General features: G+C 43.5%; 1 long non-coding RNA gene across 1 annotated transcript; it reads right to left on the bottom strand.

The window, feature by feature from the left end:
- On the bottom strand, positions 1 to 18,814 carry LOC121043421 (uncharacterized). The gene is made up of 2 exons (XR_005796825.1): positions 18,654 to 18,814; positions 1 to 779 (listed from the first exon to the last, which is right to left on the bottom strand). It is a non-coding gene; the product is annotated as an uncharacterized LOC121043421 (long non-coding RNA).
- Between the last annotated feature and the right edge of the window lie 5,928 nt (positions 18,815 to 24,742).

Here is a 24,742-nt window from a genome sequence, read left to right as displayed (position 1 = left end):
TTAGGTGAGCATTCATTTTTTGTTTATTTGTTTTTCAGAGAAAGACCTGAATAAATCACTCTAGGTTATTGTCCAAGGATTGAACTGGCTTCAGTTTCATTTTGATACACAGACTCAAATAACAACATCCAGACTTAATTTCTTTGCATCATTTAGCTCTGCCTCCTTCCTGGGTTGTCCTCAGTCTCTAGCTGGTCTCCCTCCTGATAAAAAATGTCTATAGCAGCCACACATGATTGAAACCAGTGGTGGACAGAAGGCATTTCTTTCCAGGAATTACAGAAAATATCTCCTCAGAGCTTACTGGCTCAGCTTAGATTGTGTGCCCCTCTTTGAAACAATTGCAGAGGGGAGGGATAATCAGCTCATGCCGAAGACTCTGGAGGTGGAGCTAATCCTTCCCGACCACAAAACTAGTGGGAAGAATGGCCTGCCGGGGGAAATTTACTAAAATAAGAGATATTAAACACTAGACCACAAGTGATAGATGTCCACTTAATTGGGGAAAGCGAGATTCCTATGCACATCATTTTAATACAACGTTGATTAAGATGGGCCAGGTAAAGGTGTGGGCAAAGGGCAGAGAGCAGAGAGAGCTTGATTCTGAGAAGGATCCAGGAATGTCACTTCGACTTGAGCACTGGTGTTGATTCTGCTACCATCACAGTGGAAGCTGGTCTTATCTCATCTTCAGGCGACCCAGGTTCCAGCTGCTACTCCACGACCAGCCTGTCATGTCATACATACCAATGTAGTTCTCCTCCATACAGGTTCCTTGCCTACCAAATAAATAAATAAATAAATAAATAAATAAATAAATAAATATGTGATCTTAAACTCTTAAGCCTCTCCAGTTCTAATTTTGTAGGATTCTTACAGTGGCATCCTCCTTTTCTGCCCTCAGGTGCCCAGATACCCATGCATCCCTTACACTGTGATGCTTCAGCTGGTCCTGCCCTCTCTGGGTTCTGCTCTGTCTCCTGTCATCAGCCGGCCTGACATCAACTGCTTTTCTGGGTAATGAAAGATATGGGATTGTTATTTGCATTTTGACAGAAGCCTTCTAAAACTTGTGCTTTAACATAACAGATTTATTACAAGAATGGAAATTTGAGTATTTTGTTTTTAATCAAGTGGGTGGGACATAGGGCCTTTCTGAAACTATCCATGAACTTAGCTGCCTTCACATACAGCTAGCAGTACAATAATTAGGAAAACCAGACTTGGGGAAGCCAAGATTTCAGACTTTGATATTTATATAATGTAGAGGGCAACAAACATATTAAAGAACTTTTTATACAAGCATTTGTAATTCCTCTTTGACATAGGAGCTCTGAGTTACCTCTAAGGTCATTTCCCTGAAGCAAGCATGGAGACATTGTGAATTATGAGGTCGTGCTTTGACAGTGACACATTGTCTTGTGTGGCTCAGAGAGAACATGAAGGAATTGCCCTAAGGAGAGAACTGATGTCTCTGGTCAACAGCCCTCAAGAGCTGATGGCTCATTTGCCAACAGCCACCTGAGTGAGCTTCAAAGAGGATCTTCCTCCATAGAGCCTTGAAATAAGATCACAGATCTGGCTAACACCAGTAAGACCCTGAGCCAGAAACCCTCAGCTAAGCCACATCTGGATTCTAGACTTGAAGAACTGATAGGATAATAACTGTCCTTTATTTTAAACCACTAAGTTTTGGGGTAATTTGTTATACAACAATAGAAAACTCATATAATAAAAGTAATCAAAGATGCCTTTCAGAATCTTGTACAAAAAAAAAAAAAAAAAAAACACCTTTTCCTTCTTGCCCTATATCTGTCTCTTACTCTACAAATCACTTCTGGACATTTGCCATGCTTTAAAAGTCCACTATTTTTCAGGCAATTGCTGGTCTAAACAATTTGATAATTTCCATGAAATGCGCTCTTTCCAAGAAATTGTATAGGTATCCATATCTCAGAAAGGTTTTTTCTCATTAAAAAGGTAGTCCTGGGGGGCGCCTGGGGGGCGCAGTCGGTTAAGCGTCCGACTTCAGCCAGGTCACGATCTCGCGGTCCGTGAGTTCGAGCCCCGCGTCAGGCTCTGGGCTGATGGCTCAGAGCCTGGAGCCTGTTTCCGATTCTGTGTCTCCCTCTCTCTCTGCCCCTCCCCCGTTCATGCTCTGTCTCTCTCTGTCCCAAAAAAATAAATAAACGTTGAAAAATAAAAAATAAAAAATAAAAAATAAATTAAAAAAAAAAAAAAAAAAAAAGGTAGTCCTGGGGCGCCTGGGTGGCTTAGTTGGTTAAGCGTCCAACTTCGGCTCACGTCATGATCTCACAGTTCATGGGTTCGAACCCCATGTCAGGCTCTGTGCTGACAACTCAGAGCCTGGAGCCTGCTTCGGATTCTGTGTCTCCCTCTCTCTCTACTCCTCCCCCGCTTGTTCGTTCTCTCTCTCTCTCTCTCTCTCTCTCTGTCTCTCTGTCTCTCTGTCTCTCTCTCTCAAAAACAAACAAGTGTTTAAAAATAAATTTTTTTAATAAAATTCATTTTTAAAATGTGGTCTCTGGGAAGTTGTGATAAAACACTTTTATATTTTAACATTTATATTTCTAACATATATATGTTTTGTATATTATATGTATAGCTCCCACGGGATTCTGTTTGCAGGCACCTTAGTTAAGATGAATTTGCATTTTATATTAAGAAGTCTGGACTATGAGAAGAGGAACAAAGTCCATACAAATACCCTAAAACAGCTGGTGAGTGAAAGCTTATAAACCCCACTGACTCCCAAGAGATCATTTGGGGTCATCAGCTGACATTTTTAACAACCTTTTCACCTACTCATCATGTTCTTCCCAAGCCCCAGCATAACCATCACAGGTAAGTGGCTTCATTTGCCAAAAAGCAGGGGGTCCAGCCCTTAGGAAGAGTCCCCATGGTGACTCTTAACTTTGAAAGGTCACAGCTGCTGCTAGAAGAAGAGATATTATTGTCCCTGGGACATCATTGGGACTCTATTAATATTCCATCAAAGTCCTCTAAGGTTTCTCTCTGTGTCTGAATCCTTCATTGGTTTGGTGTTAGACATTATACAATTCACTTCATCCTTCGAATTCCAATGGACTTTTAGTCAAATCAACACAAACATTTTTTGTGTATCTGTTTGTTAGGGCAAGGGGAGTTGGGGCGAAGGGAAAGACAAAAATGACTAAAACACAGAAGTTGTTGCTACAAGGTCAGAGACTGTACAGACCTGGATAAACAGGTTCAGCAGTAGTTTGACAATGACCTCGAGGGCACTGGAGTAGAAAGCTGAAGAACTAGAATGTTAACTTCAGCTGGGCCTCTAGACCCACATGTGCGTGGGCAAGTGACTTCCTTCTCTAGGCCTCGGTTTTTTCACCTGTACAGGAAAGAATTTGGGCTGGATCAGGGATGCTGAAGTCGGAGTAATTCTAGGATAGCCTCCCAAGATTCCCATCACCCAGCGTACACACTCTGTATAACACAGTCCTCGTGAATACAGGTGGGATCTATATATGTAAGGGCTCTCGCTCCCATCAGTAAGTTATATTCTAAGGAAAAATATTTTTAAAGATGTAATTAAGGTCCCAAATTAGTTGATTTTTCAGTTAATCAAAAGGGGGATTATCTGACTTAATCTTTCTTGAAAAGAGAGACTGAGGGGCGCCTGGGTGGCTCAGTCGGTTAAGCGGCCGACTTCGGCTCAGGTCATGATCTCTCGGTCCATGAGTTCGACCCCCACGTCGGGCTCTGTGCTGACAGCTCGGAGCCTGGAGCCTGTTTCAGATTCTGTGTCTCCCTCTCTCTGACTCTCCCCTGTTCATGCTCTGTCTCTCACTGTCTCAAAAATAAATAAAACGTTAAAAAAAATTAAAAAAAAAAAAAAGAAAAGAGAGACTGAGTCTTTCTTGAAAATGTTTTCCTGCACACCTGGAAGAAGAGAGTTGCTGTGTAGTGAGCAAGACTGGCACACAGAGGATCTCTGTGGGTCCTTGAGAGCTGAGAGTGACCTCCCTCTGACAGCCTGCAAAAAAATGGGGACCTCAGTCCTGTGGCTGCAAAGAAATGAATCTGGCCAACAACTACGTGAGTGTGAAAGAACACCTGAGCTCCAGGAAGGAACAGCCAACATTTTGATTGCAACTTTGTGGGACCTTGAGCAGAGAGCCCAGATAAGCCCAGCGTGCCCAGACTCCTAACCCACAGAAGCTGTGAGATAATAAATATATGTTGTTAGAAGCTGCCAATTTTGCATTAATCTGTTTCACAGTAAATGGAAAATGAGTATAGATTCTAAATGAGTTCCATCTCACCTGCTAATTCTAACAATTCATAATGTCTGCCTGGAGCACCATATTGGAAAGGATTCAAAATCCTTTTGTAGATTAAGCTACAGAAAGTGTCATAACTGATTAATAAAACCTACCATGGGGGTTATTAGTTTGGACTCCTCTGATTGTAAGCAACAGAAAATATCACCTAAATTAGCTTAAGGAGGGAGAAGGAATTGTTAGATCTGGCATTTCTTCAGCAAATATTTACTGAACCCTACTGTATGAGATGTTCTAAGCACTGAAGTTACAAAAAAGATGAGTCCCTGACGTCAGAGCTCACATTTTAGAGGTCATGGGAACTAGAGACTTGGGTTCTTGAAAAGAGACTCCAAGCCCTCAATGGCAACCCCATGGAGGAAGTCACAGACTATTGGAGAACATTCCTCAGATCACATCAAAGCTGGAAGAGCCTGTACCTTTCCACCAAGTGCCCATCAGTTTCCCACAAGTAGCAAGGATCTAAGACCCAGGGTGCTCTCTATGATAATCATGTGATATCATGGAAAGAGCACGGAACTTAAAGTCAGTGTCACCAGGATTCAAATCCTGGCTCTGCCACTAATTATGGGATCATCGACAAGGTACCATATTCTTTGGAGCCCCTCGTCTATAAAAGTGGGGATAATGACACCCACCTACAAGTTCTTGTGTGATTGAGTGAGATAACATGACACATGGCAATACCTAACAGACACCTAGTAATGAACGGGAATAACAAAGGTGGAGCCTGCACTGTGGCATGAACACGCACTGGCATATTGGACCAGGAACCACAAGTCCTGCACAGTCTACAGGCTGGTGTAGATGATAGTTAGGACCCTGGAATTTGGACCAAACTCTCTTGGTTAGAATCCCAGCTCCACCATTTACTAGCTGTAGGGCGTATTTGAATTTCATAAGTTACATGAATTTCAAAGTTATTTGAACATTCCATGTCTCATTTTTGTCTCTCTGTTAAATCAAGATAATAATAGTCCCTAATTCATAGGGCTCTTGTGAGAGTAGAATGAGTTCAATAGATGTAAATCCCTCAGAACAGTGTCTAACACGTTCACACTCAATAAATGTTAGCGATTATCATTATTATTCATCCATCCAACACATATTTGTTGTTCCGAGAGCTTTGTTAGGGGCTAGAATTGCATAAATGTATGTGGTTTGCTCCTTGGAGGATCTCAGCACAAACAGATAAATAGATTCTTTTAATTACAAAATGAAATCATAATCACAGCAACAGAAGACTTGAAATACTGTGGGAGTCCAGAAGAGGGAGCCTAACATTGGAAGAAGGAGAGAGTCTTCCCAAAGAAGGGAACATGGCAACTGTACCTTATTTTAATAAGCCATATAAACAGGAAAGCCAAAAAGAACGGTGGAGGGAGGCAAAGCCGCTGAAAAATTAAAAAGATCCCTACCTGAGAAACATCACGCTGAGGGAAAGAAAGTAAGAATGAGATTCCTAACGCTATACAATTGCTGAAATACCAAGACTTGCATACAAAATGACCACTTAAATTTTGCAAAATCACATACAAAAAATCAAAAATTCTCATGAAATATACTGAATGGGAGTGTCGAGAAGAAAATATAAACGCATAAATAACAATTTAAAGAGAAAGAAAACAAGATCATCAACACCCAGCGGTGGTGACGCATCATCGGCTGGGCATGGGAGTGGGGGAGCAAAAGATGTGGAAATTTGCCAGCGAATATTGCATCTGAAATTCTGGAAGGGTCAGATCACAAGGCATCACATCATTTGATCTGAATTCTCAAAGGTAAAGTTATGAGCAGTGCATACACATGCTCAGACACACAAGTTTAATTGTGAAGACGAACACAGGCCCACCTGGGCCATCAGGAAAGGATGCTTCAGGTCTGCACTAGCCTACCTGGCCCACTTATGAGTTATAAACTGGTGCTTGCCCTGGACAAACTCGGTAGTAACAGAGCGCACAGGTCAGCAAGCAAGAGTGGAAGCTGGATGTCGGCACCACGAATGCCCTCAGCAGGGCATCCTTGTGCAGAATGCAGCTGCACAACCCTCCTAGAAGGTCCTGCGGATCAAGCCTCCAGAAAAATCCTGAGCAGCCCTAAACCACACACACTACAAAGAAGCAAAGGCACAGAAGGTGCAGATGGTGAGAGCGCCCCCTTCTGGCAGATCCAGGAGCACTGAGCCTCAGAGGGGGAAAGTTGCCAATATCAGCCTCCCACGTCAGAGCATTTCCTGCACTTGGGAAAGACTGTCTCTTGCAATGGGAGATAACATCCCATCATCTTCAAATGGAATGTATATGGTGCTGCTCTAGGAATTCCCATGACTTTTTTAACTTCAAATCATTTTCCCCCTGGCCAAGACAATGTAACCCATACTCTGCCTTTCTTTCTCTGGCCTAGGATCTTTATGGAGAAGCTACACCCGCATTCTAAACTGGAAAGAATGGGTGGATGTTAACATGTGGCAAAGGGAGAAGAGGTAATGGGAAGAAATGGAAGATGAGATATGGAGGGATTAAAGGAATAAGCAGCCTGAAGTGGTAAAGAACAAATCCTAATCAAAGTGGTTTCTTTACTTAATACAAAAGATTAAAAATCTGAAAAGGACTTTTACATCCATTTACATCATAAGTTAATGGGATCTTCACAACAGTCCTGAAGAATCAATATTAAAATCATGAGTAGTGCTGGAGGGGGAAGAAGGGACATCACGAAGGGCAGGATGGGAGGGATCAAATCTCAAGGTCGGGAGGCCATGGCTGGCTCCTTACCAGAGGAGAAAGCATTTTTAACTGTAGAAGGACATAGCAGGCACTCAGACACTGCTAATAGGGTTGTAGACTTTGCAGACAAATGGATCTGGATTCCAGCCAGCTAGAGATTTGGAAAGTCCATAGTCATTCTGAGCTAATTTTCTTATTTACAAAAGGGGATATAATAATAACCACATCATAGGGTTACTTGGAGGGATAAATGTTTACAAAGTGCCTATAACCATTCAATAAATAGAAGCTACTATTCATTCATGTACTCAATTAATATTACTGAATGCTTTTTTGAGTCAATCACTGATCCAAGCCCAGGGTACAATGTTTGGCAAGAGACAGACACGGTAATTGTCCTCATGAAACATACAGTCTTGTGGGGTACACAGGCAACAATAGAATAATTGCCAAAATAGGTATTAATCATAAATTATTCTAAGTCACTCTATCCTACCACTTTTTCACTATGTCTCATGCCTCATGTCCTTCCTTCTTTAGCTTACCTTCCATGGTCAATCACCATTGCAATCCTCTGGGAACACACTTTCAACACCTTTGTCCCTCTCTTGCTTTGTCATATTCACTTGGTTAAAGCATAGCTCTAATCCAACCCGCTGGAACCTCTGCACTGTTACCCATTCAACTAACAGAAACACAGGCTACCATGTTGGCTGGTCCCACTCTATCCTCTCACCGTCCCAAAGCCCCTGCTGCTATCTGGCAACCACACTGCGTGTCCTCAGTCCATCCGCTCTCTTAGCCAACTGTTTCATCCCATCTCTTCTCTCCTCCAACCTCTAACATGACTGCCCCAACCTTCCTCATAGCTAGAGAATCCGGTTATTTCACAGAAAATTAAAAAGAACTTCTGCAATTTTTCTTGACCAAATCTTTCCCGCCTGCCTGATTCTCTGTCCATCTACTCCTACCATCCCTCCCACGCTCACGCTCCTATTTAAAGCTAACCTCTCTATTTGCACACCAAATCCCATCTCTTCTTGCCTAGTCATGAACATCGTTGTTGGCATTTTCTCCTTCCTCTTTTACAGCTTCAGCTTCCCCCTTTCTCCTGGACCATTCCTATCAGCATCCAAATGTGCTGCTATTTCTCCCAATATTAATATAACACACACACACCCAAAATCCTTACTGGTCCATCCCTTTTCTTCTCTTTACAGCAAAACTCACCAAAAGAGTTGTCTAAACTCACTATGTCTAAATTTTTTCTTCCAATTCTCACTTAAATCTACTCCAAACAAGTTTTTGTCACAACTGCTTTTCTCAAGATCACCAGTAACTTCATGTGGCTAATTGCAATGCTCAATCCTCAGTCCTGAGCTTACCTCACCTTTCATTAGCACTTAACACAGTTGGTGATTCTCTTATACCTCAAACACTTTCTTCACTTGGCCTCCAGTTGCCTGGTTTTTCTCTGACCTCCCTAGCTGTTCAACCTGCTTCACTGGTTCCTCCATATGTCCTTGACCTCTAAGTGAAAGAGAGTCCTAGGGATCAGTCCTTGAATCTCTATTTTTATCCATACGCATTCGTAGCTTTAATACCATTTAATACCATCGATGCCCATGACTTCTAAACTCATATGTCTAACCCAGATCTCTCCCCCTTTTGAGTAATTATACTCAACAATTACTCTACACCTCTACTGGAGTATCTAATGGATATTTCAAATTTAACATAAATGTTGCAAATCCCCAGATAGTCCCCCTACAACCTGTTCCTCCTGAACCATTTCTGATCTCATTTAACAGTGGATCCATGTTTCCAGTTTCTCAGATAAAACACACTGGGGTCATCTTTAATTCTTATCTTTCCCCACATTCAATATGTCAGAACATCCTCTCAGATACAGTTTCTTCTTTTGCCTATATCTTCAATATATATCCTGAATTCTATTGCTTCCCACCATTTCCTCTGCTATGACCCTGATTTCAGCCAAGCTACAATCACCTCTCCTTCTGTATCTTTGTAATAATTGCCTAACTTATCTCCCTGCTTCTGTATGTATCCTCCTACAAGCTATTCCCCACACAGGAGCCAGAGGAGCATGCTAAAACAAGTCAGATCTTGTCTCCCTCTCTCTGCTTAAGACCCTCCAATGGGTCCTAAGCCAAGCTCTTTACCACATGCTCCAGGGCTACAAGGCTGACCCTATCACCTCTTTAACCCCAGCACCAACCACCCCGTGTCCCTCACTCCATTCCAGCCATCCTGACCTCTTGCAACTTTTCCAAAATGCCAAACTTGCCTCTGCTCCTGGATCCTTACCCTGGCTGTATTCCCTCTGCCTGCAAGTCTCCCAGATATTGGTCGTCCTCACTCCCTCACTTCCTCCAGGTCTTTACTCAAATGTTGGCTTCTCACTGAGGCTTGTCCTGTATACCTCACCTAAAATTCACCCTCATATACACACATTCCCTTACTCCTGTCCTCACCTTTTATTTTCCTCCTTCAGAGGAGGAAAATTACTATAATTTACTATGTATATTTGTTTTGAATTAAACTATGAGCTTGATGAAGACAGAGATTCTTGCCTGTTTCCCTTATTACCATCTATCTGGAGCCTAGAACAGTATTTAGTGCACAGTAACTTTGAAGGAATGAATGAATGAATGAATGAATATGGAACCTGAGTTTCCAGTAACTTTAGTAATTTCTCCCAATTACAAATGTGACAACTAGTAAGTGTCACAGCTAGAACGCAAGCCTCTTCTCAGGACGCCCATGTTTTCAAGATGGGCGTCTATCCTTCCCGAGCCAGGATAGAAAACTCTCCATGCCTGTTTGGAAGAGGCTGCCCAAGATTCCCATTCTTCCTGAATTCTCATAAAATATTTATAATCCTATGAAATAAGTTTTCCCGGTGCTCCTGCTAGGACTTATTATTCATCTTTAATTTAGTCGATCCAAACAGACAGAAGAAGAGTTGCTGCCCTATGAATAAAGAAGCACATAAACAGCTCCCTAAATTCCAAGTTGCAATTAACAATTCCAGGGAGCAAAGTGACTTTATATACACCAAGACAGCCATTACCAACCCTGCTATAAGTACTACACCCACAGAGAAGACCAGGCCTTATTTCAATTCACAAGGCCACCACGAAACGAAAATCCATTCGTGGAAATTGAACTTGATATAGCTCTCCCCTTCAGGGCACCATTATCTAGAAATTCAGTGTCCTGACTGGCCTGGGAATGTTATATTAAACTGATAGAATTTCCACATTTGCTGAGCGCTAAACTGTATGCAAGGCAGTCTATTTTGTTGAGAGATGGGTGTAAGATAAAAATAAGAAAATAATACCATTTTGAAATGTATTATGTGTTGAACTAAGAGCTTGGTAATCAGTATATCATTTAATCCTTGCAGCAACTCTGCAACATGGTATAATGTCCACGTTATGACTAGGAGCTAAGTCAGCTCATCTTCCCACAGGCCATAGACAAATAAATACCACAGTAGAAATTCCAATCCAAGTCCCTCTGATTCCATGTGTCCTTACCTAGTATGCCAGACCAGCTTTAGCTAAGATGGTTAAGAAGTTAAGAGGGGGTAAAATTCAGACTCACCCCTTGTTCCCAGAAGCTGAGATTTCCAACAAAAAAACATCTAACTCTGATTTTTTGTGTGTGCTGATCACTGGAATGATACCTGTCAGGGAAAACATGTATCCTCTATGCATAAGACATTTGAATTATGTTTGAATTATAGGAAAGGTTAAAAGACTGATACGAGGTAAAGGCAATCCCAAGGGGAAGAGACGTCACCTGAAAAAAGAGAAAATCTTGAATCGACTAAAGCAACGATCTTCATATGTACAAGATCGAAGGTACATACACATCCCCACTCTGCAAAAGAGATCAATAACTATACCCTAAGAGGAGGACCCTCACACTAAACTCCCACACATGGCATCTGTTTGGAATTGTTAAAGGAATAAAGAGAGCATCAGCCCCTAAAGTTCACTCCCTTTGACCTGAAGGTCTCCATCTTTTTATCTTAAGATCTGAACTTCCAGATAGGCAATGGGTTAACAACTTGCATCTAAAAGCTAAAAGCCTCTAGGAAAATTACAATCTATAAATCACACCTCACTCTGTATTGATTTACTCCCTTGGCTTCCTTCTGACCCAGCTGAGAGCTAGCATCTGATGCACAGAGTATTGATGGGGAGGAAGGAGGGGGAAGAAAGAGGAAGAAGTAATTGCAGAACCTGAAATAGACCCCAAAGGGGCAGGTCTGAGTGAAGTCCTGAGGCTGAGATGTCTGTAAGAGCTTAGACACAGGAAAGGATGAGACCAATGCTAGGAAGAAGGAATCATTACAAGGCACCGAAACCCAATTCAAACCGGCCTAAGCAAATTAGGGAATCGACTGGATCATGTCTCGGGTCTAAACTGTGAAGTAGCTAAATGTGCAGGCTTTGCCACCACTTTGACTGATGCAAGATCTCTGCTCAAACCCTTACTCACCATAGGACCTTCAGCGTGTTAACCTAACTTCTCTGGGCCTTACTTCGCTCATGTGGGTGAGGCCACGATGATAAATTCATGCCTACTTCATTGATTCGTTGTGGGGATTGGGTAAATCAACACATGTGTTATGGGTTGAATTATGCCGCCCAAAAAAGATATACTGAAGGGCTCACCCTCAGTACCTGAGAATGTGACCTTATTTGGAAACAGGATCTTCGCAAATGTGATCGATTAAGATGAGGTCATACCGGAGTAGAGTGGGCCCTTTATCCAATGTGACTGCTATCCTTCTAGAAGGGGAAAAGGGACGCGGGGACACAGACACAGGAGGAGAGCACCATGGGTTCTTGGAGGCAGGATGTGCCACAGCTGCCAGACAAGGAACACCTGGAGCTACCAGAACCTGTAAGAGGCAAGGAAGGAATCTCTCCTTCAGGTCACAGGGCGCGTATCAGTCCGCTTGGGCTGCCGGAGTCAAATACCGTGGACTGGGCAGCTAGAACAACAGAAATTCGTTTTCTGGCAGATTGGAGGCTGGAAGTTCCAGATCAGGGTCCAGCAGGGTCAGTTTCTGGTGCGAGTTCTCTTCCTGGCTTGCAGGGGACCAACTTCTCACGTGGCAGAGAGAGAGCTAGAGACTCTCTTGTGTCTCTTCTTATAAGGACAGTAATACTATCAAACCAATGGCCAACTCTATGATCTTATTTACCCATAACTACTTCCCTATATGCCCTTTCTCCTGAGGGTTAAAGATTCACATATAAATTGGGGGTGGGGGCCTAATTCAGCCTGTAGTCAAGAGCATGGCCCTGCCAACACCTTGAATCTGACTCTTCAGTCTCCAGAATTATGAGACAACACATTCGTGTTGTTTTCAACCGCCCAGTTCATAGTGCTGGGTTATGGCAGCCTGTGAAAATGTTGACAACTTGTGAAATGCTGACGCCAGTGCCTGGTACCTAGTATCTAAGACATGTCAGCTGTTATTATTACAGCTCAGATGCTATTCCATCCAGGTCCTTAACCAATGTCATCAGGAACTTCTTCCTCTTTATCTCTCAGCTTTGCGTTCACCTGGACTCAGCCTCAAGAGCCCTCGTGGCGACTCACCCTCCTGGCGCTCCCTGAGAACTCCAGTCTTCTAAGCCACCAGCCTAGGGGCTCGGCAAAGAGACACGCCTCTTCTGAGTCATTCTGGCAGAAGTCCTGGGACGGAATCTATTGGCCTGGAGGAGGTCACATGCCCATCTCTGAGCCAATCACGGCAGCCAGAGGGTGCGGTGCTTTGGCCAGACTTACCCACCCTGCAGCCATGGCTGGAGTCAGCTCCCCTTGGACCGCGTGGACCCAGAATGGAGACAGTGGTTTGGAGATGGAAACTCAGGCTGCTAGCGTCAGAAGGGGTGCCAGGATGTGGAGGAGGCAGAAACGACGGATGATCATCGCGTGGGATTGATTTCAGCCACCTGAAGTTTATCAACATCCCTGAAGTTTTCATTCTGTTCGCGGCACTATACTAGTAAGAATTACTGGCGATGAACCACGGAAACGAGGTTCATTAACTTAAACAGAAATGAATTTTCTGGGGTCTCTGCTAGCTCAGAAAGCTGGAGAATCAGCCTTGCACCCGAGTGAGCAATGCTAACCCCGGCCAAGGGCTTCCCTGTGTTCCGCCAGACAGAGGCCAAGGAGCACGGATGTCTTGTCCCTCTTCTGGCTTCTGTGCAAGAGGTGGGAACCTTCCACCGACCCCCTCAGGATTCCCTCCACCAACCGAACGAGTAGACCGTCTGGATGTTGAGCCGACAAAAAGAAAGGTTGACTAGTTTCCTGCTCAATGGCAGCACGGAGGGGTCATGACTCAAACAAGGCCCTGGAGTCTTCCAGAACCCGCGATCCAGGTGGGGACTGCTTCAGAACCAACCAACACCCAGGTCAGAGGGCAGGGCCAAGCCCACCCAGCGAGATACTTTGCGGGAACCAGAGAAAGTTCCACTGGAGAAGTGGCAGCGAGGCAACGAGGGGGATTTCGACGGGAGCCCAAGTGCAGGAGTCGGGGTAGAAAAAGAGGGTTCGGGAAGAAGCAACGGCAGGAGTGAAGACCTGGACAAAAGTAAAATCAGGCAAATGGAACAGGGGAGCCTTTCTTTGTTTTGTAGCAGCATCTCAGTGCCTCAAAGATGGTCTTTCAAAACAGCTGTTCCCCAACAACTACTTAGGGCTTGAAATCAAGGAAAGCATTCCCACGCCAATTCCGCACTCAAAATAGAAGCTGAAGAGACACAGAAATCTGAGGCCACTATGACAGCCCGAGTCGAAGCTTTTTATGGAACAAAGCGCTCCGTGGGCCCCGAAGGCCTCCCTCCTCCTCCTCACAACTCTGCCACTTGTTCCCCTGAGCGCCCAGTCACTTGTTTCCCTGAGCGCCCACTGCCACTTGTTCCCCTGAGCGCCTTCCGTCAGGCGGCCTGGAGGGAGCAAGGGCGAGCAGCCCTCTGGGGCCAGCGCCAGCCTCCACTTCCTCTGCACCCCTGCCAGCGTGCTCTTCCCAGGAAGGATGCGGTCCCCAAGTAATGAAAGTCGTCTCCGGCTTTTACTGAGTGCTTGCCAGGGCTAGAGCTGTGCCGAGAGCCTCGCTCAGGTGACAGCCTCTTTGGTAGGTGCTGCTCTCATCCCCATTTTACAGAGAAGGAAACTGAGGCGGAGAGCTATGGAGTCATGTGCCCACGATCACTTGGAGAGACCTGTCATCCTGCCTCACACCGCACCGGAGAATGCGAACTGAAATCTCTTGGGCATGGGACACTTGTCAAAGGCTGAGGGAGGGGAGGGGCCCGGGAGGGGGAGGGGCGAGCTGAAGGTTGAATACTTGCAAGGGGCCAGATTCTGGGCTGAGTACTCTACACAGTGAAGAAAATACAAGCAAAACCTATGTAGCAGATATACTACAATGTGAATGATTTAATGCCACGGAACCGTGCATTTATATAGGGTTAAAATGGCACATTCTATGTTATACATATTTTACCACAACAAAAACATCTATCCGGTAATACTATGTGGCAGGTTGTGCTCTGCCCGGGAGCCAGCGGCCCTGGGAGGCAGGCGGCATTTCCCATCCCCAGGGGACAATGAAGAAGTGGAAATTCCCAGAGGTTCCCAGAAGAATGGAGGAGTCCCCTTGGTCAGGGTCCCCCAGCTGGGGCCCGCTTGCAGTTCCATTCTAGTCTGCTGTAGATGGTGGTATTAGCAGTGATAGTGCGAGTTCTGTTAGTGTTAATTAGTATCATTCATTACTGATTGCATTATTAGAAGAGATATTAGTCCTAATGCTCTCAGTACTCACTACAGTGCCCCCCCTTAACCGCTGCCTGGCTTCCCACGGTTTCAGTTATCCGTGGTCAGCCGCGATCGTGCAGTAGATGATCCCTCTGACACATCATCCAAAGGTCAGTAGTACCTAACGCTGGGTCAGAACGTCTACACCAGTCACCTCCCTTCATCTCATCACGTAGGCATTTTATCATCCAATATCATCGCAAGAAGAAGGATGAGTACTGTAAAAGGAAGATATTTTTAGAGACCCTATTCTCATAGCAATATGCAGATGTTATTTTAATTGTGTTATTTTATTATTTGATTACTGTTCATCTCTTACTGTGCCTTGTTTACAAATCAAACCTTATCATACATGAGTAAGTGCAGGAAAAACAGAGTATATATAGGATGAAGTATTATCTGAGGTCTCAGGCATCCAGTGGAGATCCTAGAACGTATCCCCTGCCGATAAGGGGGACTGCTGCGCTTAGCATAGATTTAGAAGCAGCCAGTGGGGTTTTGAGTCACAACTGCGCCATCTATTAGCTGTGTGATCATGGGCAAGTTAGTTGACTTCTCTGTGCCTGCCTGCTCATTCTTAAAAGAGGGGTAATAAGAGTGCCTCTTTCACAGGATCGTCGTGTGGACTGAAATGAGATAGTTGGTCAAAAGTGCTTACAGCAGTGCCTGTAAAGCAGGCAGGAAATAAAATATGCTACTACTAAGTTCTGCTGGAGGGAAATTGTCTCAAGGGGCTGTGCAACTGGCCTGAGGCCACATAACTAATGAAAGAGGAGAGTCTCGTGCCTTTTCTGGCCACAGTGGAAGAAGGAGGATGTTCACGGGGACAGCATGGTACTTCTCGCAGCCATCAGAGGACCATGACAGAGGGATTTCTGGAAGAGATCTTAGATCAATGAAGGAAGGCTCAGATATCTTGCTGAGTAAGGAGCTCTCTGATAAATCTATAAAATTTAAAGCTATATAGACAGTCTGTCCACAAAATGCATACACGGGAAAGATGAAAACCTACAGCCAAGTTCCCAGGATTCTCAGAAACCTGAAGTTCACCCCCCATCCAGGGGAGCCCTGTGATAAGAACTCCTACCCTGGATGACCCAGCCCAAACCCCACACCCGTTTTGACTTAGAAAGAAATCTACCAGACAGGATACGGCAGCAGTTCTCACTTCTGTTTGTGATTCATTAAGTCCCTTGTGCCATACAAGAATGTAACTTCATAACAGCCTTCCGGAGAGATTAGGATTCAGGGAGACACCCTATTTTGAGAATCAGGGGTTTATAGGACTCGCCCAAGGTCACTCAGGTAAAATGAGATCAGTGCGGGACTGGCCCTGAGAAATGACCCCACCTAAGGGGTCCTGACCCCATCCCATGGTCTCTCCACCTTCACACAGCCTAAAGATACTTTCAAATGAATTAAACTTTGAAAACTTCAAAACAGCTCTGCAAAGAAAAAATTCTGCAGAGAAAAAGAAAACTAGAAGGGAATCCACCAAGATCTTAGTAGTGGGGGCTCTGAGAAAACGGGATGTAACCTTTTTGTTCCCTTTTACTTACTTTTAAATATTCTTCCAACTTTTGTGCAATAAATATGTATTCCATATGAGATCTTTGAAAGTAAATCTTCATTCAATATGTATATGTTCATATTTTGGTTTCCTGGGCAAATATTTCATTTAGAATATTAACCCACTTAATTTATACTTATCCTTGCTTTTTACTTTTAAAAAATGAGGGATGAGTTGGGGAACTGAAATGAATTTACTTGACAGTGAAGCATAACAAAGGTGGGATGGAAAACTCTAGGATTTGATTAGCAACTCCGTGAAGAAGTGCAGACGCAGACCTACAATTTTTAGACTTCTGTATTGAACTTGAAGAGACAAAGAAATTAATAGTGCAGCCTTGGATGATTCAATAAAGCATGTGTTCTCAGATCTTTGGTGCTTTTATAAGAATGCCATTAAGAAGAAGAAGGTCAGGAAGACAGAAAAATGCCTGCATCCTGGGAGTGTGATAACAAAAGAATAATGAGCGAGCCCTACGTCTGTCTAGCACTTACCAGTCCTCAAAGCCCATTTGTAATAATTAGCAATTGGAAAGAACCCAAATGGCCAACAATAGGGGAATGGCTAAATAAACAGTGGTCGATTAACTCAGATGGAATACTTCATAAAGAGAGACAATGGTGAACTCCCAGACTCCGCTGATTCTGGAAATGTCTGTGTGACCTCATGTTACCTAAGAAAAAAATGAAACACAAAGTGGTGCCTTGGGACTCCAACAAGGCATTTTCAAAACCAATCACATTAGCTTCTCAGGCAAGATGGAGAAATGAGGGCTTCATTGTTAGAGAAAAGAACGAATGTCCGATTCCAGCTCCCTCAGAAACTGGCTGAGTAGCCAGAGAGAACTTAAAGGCGATCCTCTATTTGTGTAGATAATGCATTTCTGTCTCTAAAGTTTTTCAAAAGACTGAGTTGGTAAATCAGCTTGCATGTCATGAAGAGAATTCTTTTCCCAAAGATGAAAAAAATATGTAAAATCTCTAATACGTCAAGCCTTCTTAAGATGATCTCTCTGGCTTTATTTCTAGCAATTCATATCATCTTTAATCCCACTCTTGTTTTCAGCTCAACCTGATATCTGAAGGCTTAAGTCAAGAGTTCACTTTTTTTGGCATCCCCAACCAATTTCATTTTAGTGTCAGTTTGCATTGAGTATTAAATACTAAGTCTATTGTCAACAGCATTAGAACCTAATTTTTTTCAAGGTTCCACACAAACCAGCAAACCATGAGTCAGGCATGAGGGTCTTGGCCTTGTTCTATCTGACATTTTTGTCTCTGAGATTCAGCAAAGAACAAATTCAAATAATGTAAGAACTTTTAGTACAATGCCTGACACATAATTTGTCCTCGGTAGATGGTTACTAAATTTTATTTTGGATGATAGTTTGAAGATTAATGGCAAATAATGGTGCAGACAGAATACTATCTTAAAAATAGAACAGTGTTAGCCTAGAAGAAGGTCCCTGCTAACACACACCAGGGCTCCTGGCTTTGCTCACCGTAAGATTTTTATCCCTGCATCAAGCGGTGATATAAAGGTCAGACCATCAAATCTGTGAATGGCGAAAAGCCAAGAAGGGGAGCAAATGTCTTGGCTGATGGGACAAAAATCTAGAATAATTTTGCCAAGTTCTAAGGTATGGTTTATACATACCAACATGAAAATTGATGAGGGCAATGGAAGACCTTTCACTTACATTCAAAAAGACTAATTGCCCAAAAACAGGTTGGAGAAAAAATAACTTAACTCTGGCATGTGCAGAAAGGGTTTAGGGACTCTGGCTAGCAAGAAGTCCGTCGTGAGTCAGTTACAATCTGACTCCACAGAAAGCTAATACCTACTTAGGATGAGGGGCAAGGATGCTTTGAGAGCTTTGAGGTTGGTTCTCTTAAACTTACTGTAGGGGTGCCTGAGTTAAGCATCTGACTCTTGACTTCAGCTCAGGTCATAATCTCACAGTTCATGAGATCAAGCCCCATGGTGGGCTCTGTGCTGAGTGTGGACCCTGCTTAGGATTCTCTCTCCCTCTCTCTCTCTGCCCCTCCCCTGCTTGTGCATGCACACACACGCTCTCTCTCAAAATAAATAAATAAATAGATAGATAGATAGATAGATAGATAGATATTTTTTAAAACTTACTTTAAAAAGAAAATAAGCAGGATAAGATTTGTGTTTGGAAGAGAGTGACCAGAGCAATCAACGAGAGGACTCATGGCTTCATCATCTGCAGAATATTTGAAGTACCTGGTCAAAAGAAAATGTTCTGGGGGATATAATAGCTTACTTCAAATGCTACCAGCTATAGATGAAGAATTAATATTTACTGTGTGGCCCATCAGGGTAGGATCAAATGTGAAGTGAGAAGGCTCAACCAATCAGGACTTTCCAGAAATGAATCACATTGGAAGTCTACCTTTAATGGAGGTGTTTGAACACAGACAGGAGAACTGCCAGCTGGCAAGGAGTAGGAATTCCAGAAGCATACAGCGATAAGGAGGCAGGTGCCCTTAAAAAAAACAACCTCTAACTTTGTTCCCTGTTCTGATCTTGTGTCTGTGACCATTTGAATTTAAGTATGCAGAAATAAGTGTGTGCAAGGCTAAAATTGGAAGTAAATACAGAAAGATGTGAACAACTGACAGTTTAATGTGCATTAGGTTCCTTCTTCATTTATCCAAACTCCCTTCCTCATACCATGTAAGAAATGTGCATGTGTATGTGATGTGTGTGTGTGTGCATGCAATAATAACCTAGACCAAAATATATATAAATTAGAGAAGGCCAGTTCTGAGAGCAAAAAGCAAACAGCTATATTAGAATGACGGTCACTTAGGTTCTATGCAGTCACTAAATAAACTATAAATTTGGCACTGAGCTTCCTGGTTGCCAAAGCAAAAATGGGGAAAGTCATCAGTCACATGATTCTCGAGGTTCACAAGAAGAAAATGTATTGGATCTTCAGAGCAAGCAAAATTTCTCCTGGCACTAAGTCCTGAAGAGACTAGGTCTACAGGGCCACTGATTAATGTCAAACCCAGTGTCCTTTACAAAATCCCTGCAGCAGACAGAATAATGTGCACCTTAAAGCTGTTTTTTACTGTTTTAGAGGACCAAGAGTGTGACTGAAGGGGTCAATGCAGCAGAAACAATTCTCTACGGACCTGGAAAACATGGTTTGAATTTTTTTACAGTCTGGGTAACCTAAAAATTAGTAGTATCTAAACTGTATTTTTTAAAGGGGTGGATGATGTAGATTGCAGGCTATCCTTTCTACGCATTACTTCTCTAAGCCAGTTAGAAAGTTTGAACTTACTCTCTGCGATGAGGGGCCAGTCCTCTTTAAGTTTATAAGTGTTCCCCCCTTTTTAACTCTTTTCCTTAATGCCCAGCATGTTATGCAGGGCCCCGTCTTCTACTGGGGATGTTTACTGTCCCCAAACTCTCACCTACAGCCTCTATATACAGCTCACTTCTCCTTTTGTGGTACTAGACAGCTTGTGTGACATATATCCTCCCACTGGGAACTAAATTAAGACATCAAAATCTTGTCACATCAGGCACTTAATAATTGCTAGTTGTTTGCTAGCACTGTTCATTTGGGATGAATGCAAAATTCTGATCCTGAAAGAAAGCTGCCAGTTTCCATTAACGGTAGAAGTCAATTCAAATACCCTGACTGTGGCTAAGGGTGGAAAGCTGATAGAGAAGGGGTTAATGAGATTCTACCCACACCTTGAACTAGCGTATCCTGATTCAAGGACTAGTGATCCTTCTCATCAGTGTCCTACTGAACGCTATGTATGGGTGCAGCTAAACAGGAGACTGGGGCGGGGGTGGGGGGGTGCGCAGGGCGGGGGGGAAAAAGGCATGCAATAATGACCTAGCGATTATTACTATAACTTACGTGATTGGTGCCAGCCACACCCGGTCCCTCTCTGCCACACTCTGATCGACTTTCTTTCTAATCTTAAAGTTCTCTTTCCTTTCTTTATTGATTGTCTACCTCCTCCAACTAGAATGTAAAATCTTTAAGTGCAAGGACCTTGAGTCTTTGCTATCTCCAAGGCCGAGAACAATACTTAACATTTCGTAGACACTCAATTAATACGTACCGGGCTCACTGGGTGAATAACTGAGCAACTGAAATTTACCAACTAGCTTGGTGATGGCGGTAAATCATTTTTCCTCTATGGGCTTTTGTTTCCTCCTCTTGAATTTTTTTAAATTTTTTTTTTACTTTATTTTTTGAGAGAGAGAGCAGAGCAGGGGAGGGACAGAGAGAGGGGGACAGGCTCTGAAGTAGGCTCTATGCTGACAGGCTGACAGCAGCAAGCCCAGTGCAGGACTCAAACCCACGAACCATGAGATCATGACCTGAGCCAAACTCAGATGTTCAACTGACCGAGCCACGCAGGCGCCCCCTGTTTCCTCCTCTTTAAAGAAGGGGTTTGGGCCAGTGTGTCTGAGATTGGCAGCTGCACACTAACACGTGTTCTCTCTTCTTCTGTGTCCTCTCATAGGGGACCTAACTGAGCACGTGGCTACCCAGAAGTTGGGTGGCCATGTGGCTAAGCTCCTGCCACTGGAATGTGGATGGAAGTGATGTGTGCATTCTGTGCTGTAGCTTTTAAGGCAATAGAGGTGCCTCCTCCATATTCTCTTTTCTCCTTTCCTGCCAACTGCAAACTGTGCATAACAGCCCCCCACCCTGCATGAGTGCGGTGAGAACACCCAGGAGGATGCCAGAGCTGTCCAGCCAGACTTGGCACATGCTATCCTGGACAGAGCCCAACTACTCACCCCAAAGAGAAAAATGAGTCATTGCATTTGGGGGTCTCTTTGCCAAAGCAACTTAACACCCCCCAGTGAGTACAGCCAGATAATCTCTGAAGACCCACTCCTGCTCAGAAGAGCTTGATTGGTGACTGATGTCATCGCATCTAATCACTTGCTGCATTTAAGAAAGCTGTATTCTCAGGGACCATCATCATGTAAAAAAGATACACTTAAAATGTGATCTTAAGATTTTTCTCTACTTACAGGAAGGTGCATTTCTTGGAGACAAAATTTAGTTTTCACCTTTGAAACAACCACCTGTACCAGCTCAGTGGAATCAGGGTCAAACACTTGGCTTCTTCATGAATCACAAGAAGTACAGTAGCAATAATCTGATAAATCGCTATGGTTTTGCATAGAGAACACTACCTGTTCCGTCACGGCTCAGAGAGGTTTCTAGCAAGTGTTCCCTCAAACTGTGGCAAGCATACCAGAAACGAGATGAGATATTGTAGGCAGGACACAAATTGTTTTTAATTTAATAGCTATGTTATTTTTTTTAAGTTTATTTATTTATTTTCAGAGGGAGGGGCAGAGAGAGAGAATCCCAAGCAGGCTCCATGATGTCAGTGCAGAGCCCAACGTGGGGCTTGATCTCACGGACCTCAAGATCATGACCTGAGCCAAAATCAAGAGGTGGTCACTTAACCAACTGAACTGCCCAGGCGCCCCTAGCTATGTGTTATTTGAATGCGTATTTAGTGCGCCTTCTATTTATGGCAAGCAACTGTGCTTCTCAACAGGGTAACATAGTTTTCCTTAAAAACTAATTTAAATAAATAAAAGATGAGTCCGTTTATAGAAAAGCACGATTAGCATAGGAAATAACAAAAATTATGATGGTGGTATGCACACAGCTGAACCAGAGAAACACAACAGTAACTAGGGGGTAGACAGAGAACACATCACAATATCCGCATCGTGGGGATGAAATCATGGCTCTCAAGTGGCATTGCTCAACCAAATCAGCAGACTAAATGATTAACTCAAGTTGAGATAACTGATAACTAGCCCTTGTAGGCACCTTTAGGTACAAAATGCTTTTTCTCGTTATCTCTCTTAGTTTCGTAATCGAATGTATTCAAATGTAAGATTGGAGCAGGTGGAAAATAACACAGAGTTCTATCTTTTGAAAGGCTGAGTATGTACCATGTTGTGTAGAGCAGTGGTAAAGGAGAGTCCTTGTGGGCTTTAACAGCCTAAGATCTATGCTCAGAATCCAGGTCTGTCACTCCCAAACTGTGGGCCCCTGGGTCTCTCACTCAACAATTGTAGGTAAACCCTGGCTGAGAACCTGTAACGTGACAGGCAGGGATTTAGTGCTTAGGATACATCCATGAACAGACCAGCAAGCACCCTTGCCCTTGGGGAGCTTAACTGCCAATGAGGGAGACATACACTAAACACAATAAATAAGTAAATTATATAATGCACTAGAAGGCCAGAAGTGGTCTGTAAAAAATGGGGAAGCGGGGAAAAGAGGAAGGGAACTGTATGAAACAGAGGGATCATGGCAGGATTCAAGGGGAGGTGGCATTTGACAAAGACTTGAAAGAACCTGGGGCATGAGTTAAGCGAGTGTCTGGGGAAAGAAGGATCCAGCGCCGGGACTTCCTTAGCACGTTGTAAGGGCAGGAATGATGTTGAGACAGTTTTCAGGGGCCACCTCATTGCTGTCCCTTCTCCCTGGGGGATTTTATGCTGGGTATTATCCAATTTCTGAAAACCACTGATTTATATGTTTAGTTGGACGTTTAAGGTGGAGGGGTAAATCCAGCCCCTGTTTCTCCCAAGTTCAGTTCTGAACGTGTTGAGTCTGAATGGCCTACTGGACATCAAAGTAGAGACAGAGGGTTTACTAACATGCATCTTAGCTCCAAAGGGTCCGATTCAGTGGGTCTGGCGTGAGGCCCAGGTGATGTTGTTGCTGTTGGTCAGGGACCATTCCTATGATTTTTCCCCACAGTCTGGCCAATGTTCTTCTTATAAAAACATAGATCTGGGTGGCTCGGTCAGTTAAGCATCTGACTCTTGATTTCAGCTCAGGTCATGATCTCATGGTCCGCGAGATCAAGCCCCTCATCGGGCTCTGCACCAACAGTGTGGAACCTGCTTGAGATTTTCTCTCTCTCTTTCTCTCTCTCAAAACAAATAAATAAACTTGAAGGAAAGAAAGAAAGAAAGAAAGAAAGAAAGAAAGAAAGAAAGAAGAAGAAGAAGGAAGGAAGGAAGGAAGGAAGGAAGGAAGGAAGGAAGGAAGGAAAAAGAAAGAAAAAGAAGAGAGGGAGGGAGGGAGGAAGAAAAGAATGTTACTTCCCTGGTAATAACCTGAGCTAGCTGCAGAGATCTGGAATGTCTGAACCTTGCTTTCCCTTGCCAGTCTTTCTAGCCTCCCACCCCACCCTCCCCCATATCCCTGTGCAGGACCATTTGTGCAGTACCCTGCAAGCACCAGGCCCTGGGGACCTCGCCCACTGCCTGTCCTCATGCTGTGTCTTCGTTCTAGAAGGCCCTCCTCCCACCACCATGATCTGCAAGAGCAAGTCTTAGTCATCATTCCAGTCCCTTCTGTGAGCCCTTCCCTTCCCCTTCTGTTGGCTCCCATCCCTCTGCCACCACTTGGCACAGAGTTTTGTTTTTTTTTTTCCAGTGGGAGGAGGGACATCTTTAATCCACCGCTAGTAGAAATAAGAAAGGAAAAGATCGATTAGTACAAGGATAGAAAAACTCTGAATGTCAGGTGGTTCATAAAACAATAAAAGTAAAGGACAAAATTGGGAAAAATCTGCAATTAATATGATTAACATAAGCTTACTTTAACACCGTCAAATGTAGAGATTTGGGTTATGCTCCTTGGTTCATAGTACATTATTTTTTCCCATCTGTTAATGGAGTCGCCACCTAGTTTCTTCATAACTTATTTAACATATCTGTCTTCCCCCATTATACTTAGAGCTCCTTGAGGGTTCTTTAATTATTTTTTAATTATTCTTCATTGAATCCCTTTAGCTTTGTTCCTAATTGGAAGGTAAAGACCCCTGCGAACTTCTTTTCAACTTGCAGGAACAGTGTTAATTGTCACGATAAAGTGGGGTGAGGAGGGAGAATCAGCATGTAGAGGTCAGAGGTCACCGAAGCCTCGAACAGCACAGGTTCACACTAGCAAGAATGGTCCCATGTCCCTTGTGATTTCCAAATGTCCCTCTAGACATCATGAGAGTGAAAAGCATGTTTCTCATTATCTCCACTTAGAACCTGTTTTACAATACACGCAAAATATTTTTTCCACAATTTTAGCATACACTGAATTTTCCTGGATTGCACCTACCACATAAATGGAGGAAAGCTTGGACTTTGTTTTGCTGGGAGCTTGGCCAAGAAATGTGACCATT

The sequence above is a fragment of the Herpailurus yagouaroundi genome, unplaced genomic scaffold (assembly GCF_014898765.1).
Source record: "Herpailurus yagouaroundi ecotype Mexico unplaced genomic scaffold, PumYag 187, whole genome shotgun sequence".
In the NCBI taxonomy this organism is placed as follows: domain Eukaryota; kingdom Metazoa; phylum Chordata; class Mammalia; order Carnivora; family Felidae; genus Herpailurus; species Herpailurus yagouaroundi.
This window is presented reverse-complemented; position numbering and strand designations above follow the sequence as displayed.